This window comes from Monodon monoceros, unplaced genomic scaffold (genome assembly GCF_005190385.1).
Source record: "Monodon monoceros isolate NGI ecotype Baffin Bay Population unplaced genomic scaffold, NGI_Narwhal_1 Super_Scaffold_20, whole genome shotgun sequence".
In the NCBI taxonomy this organism is placed as follows: domain Eukaryota; kingdom Metazoa; phylum Chordata; class Mammalia; order Artiodactyla; family Monodontidae; genus Monodon; species Monodon monoceros.
The window spans coordinates 9,147,635-9,150,067 of NW_021703777.1; positions in this window are offsets into that span (position 1 = coordinate 9,147,635).

Genomic DNA, 2,433 nt, shown 5'->3' on the forward strand with positions numbered 1-2,433 from the left:
TTTTTTTTTTTTTTTTTTTTTTTGTCACCCCGTATGGCTTGCAGGATCTTGGTTCATGAGCCAGGGGTCAGGCTGAAGCTGCTGAGGTGGGAGCTTCAAGTCCGAACCACTGGACTAACAGAGAACCTCAGACTCCAGGAAATATTCATCGGAGTGAGGCCTCCTGGAGGTCCCCATCTTGGCACAAAGACCCAGGTCTACCCAACAGCCTAGAAACTCCACTGTTGGAATCCTCAGGCCAAACACTCAGAAGGACAGGAACACAATCCCACTCATCCAAAAAAAAAAAGAGAGAGACAGCAAAAGAATATGTCACAGATGAAAGAGCAAGGTAAAAACCTACAGGACCAAATAAATGAAGAGGAAATAAATACCTGAAAAAGAATTCAGAGTAATGATAGTAAAGATGATCCAGAATCTCGGAAAAAGAATGGAGGCACAGACTGAGAAAGTACAAGAAATGTTTAACAAAGACCTAGAAGAACTAAAGAACAAACAGAGATGAACAACACGACAACTGAAATGAAAAATACACTAGAAGGAATCAATAACAGAATATCTGAGGCAGAAGAACAAATAAGTGAGCTGGAAGACAAAATGGTGGAAATAACTGACAAGGAGCAGAATAAAGGAAAAATAATGAAAAGAATCGAAGACAATCTCAGAGACCTCTGAGACAACACTAAGTGCACTAACATTCGAATTATAGGGGTCCCAGAAGAGGAAGAGAAAAAGAAAGGTCCTGAGAAAGTATTTGAAGAGATTATAGGGGAAAACTTCCCTAACATGGGAAAGGAAATAGTCACCCAAGTCCAGGAAGCACAGAGAGTCCCATATAGGATAAACCCTAGGAGAAACATACCAAGACACATATTAATCAAACTAACAAAAATTAAATTCAAAGAAAAATTATTAAAAGCAGCAAGGGAAAAACAAAAAATAACATACAAATGGATCCCCATAAGGTTATCAGCTGATTTTTCAGCAGAAACTCTGCAGGCCAGAAGGGAGTGGCAGGGTACATTTAAAGTCATGAAAGAGAAAAACCTACAACCAAGATCACTGTACCAAGCAAGGATCTCATACAGATTCAATGGAGAAATCAAAAGCTTTTCAGACAAGCAAAAGATAAGAGAATTCAGCACCACCAAACCAGCTTTACAACAAATGCTAAAGGAACTTCTCTAGGTAGGAAACACAAGAGAAGGAAAAGACCCACAAAAACAAACCCAAAACAATTAAGAAAATGGTAATAGGAACATACATATTGATAATAACTTTGAATGTAAATGGATTAAATGCCTCAACCAAAAGATACAGACTGGCTGAATGGATACAAAAACAAGACCCATATATATGCTGTCTACAAGAGGCCCACTTCAGACCTAGGGATGTATAGAGACTGAAAGTGAGGGGATGGAAAAAGATATTCCATGCAAATGGAAACCAAAAGAAAGCTGGAGTAGCAATACTCATATCAGACAAAATAGACTTTAAAATAAAGACTATTACAAGAGACAAAGAAGGACACTACATAATGATCAAGGGATTCATCCATGAAGAAGACATAACAATTATAAATGTTTATGCACCCAACATAGGAGCACCTCAGTACATAAGGCAAATGCTAACAACAATGAAAGCGGAAATCGACAGTAACACAATCAGAGTAGGCGACGTTAACACCCCACTTACACCAATGGACAGATCATCCAAACAGAAAATAAATAAGGAAACACAAGCTTTAAATGACACCACAGACCAGCTAGATTTAATAGATATTTATAGAACATTCCATCTGAAAGTGGCAGAACACACTTTCTTCTCAAGTGCACATGGAAATTCTCCAGGATAGATCACATCTTGGGTCACAAAACAAGCCTCGGAAAATTTAAGAAAATTGAAATAGCATCTTTTCTGACCACAATGCTATGAGATTGGAAATCAATTACAGGAAAAAAAAAACTGTAAAAAACACAAATACATGGAAGCTAAACAGTGCATTACTACATAACCAAGAGATCACTGAAGAAATCAAAAAAGAAATTTAAAAATACATAGAAAGAAATGACAATGAAAACACGACGACCTAAAACCTGTGGGATGCAGCAATCTCACCTCAAGAAACGAGAAAAATCTCAAATAAACAATCTAACCCTACACCTAAAGCAACTAAGAAGAACAGAGAAAACCCAAAGTCAGTAGAAGGAAAGAAATCATAAAGATCAGAGCAGAAATAAATGAAATAGAAATGAATAAAATAGTAGCAAAGACCAATAAAACTAAAATCTCGTTCTTTGAGAAGATAAACAAAACTGATAAACCCTTAGCCAGACTCATCAAGAAAAAAAGGGAGAGGACGCAAATCAATAAAATTAGAAATGAAAACAGAGAAATCACAACTGACACTGCAAAAATACAAAGGATTATAAG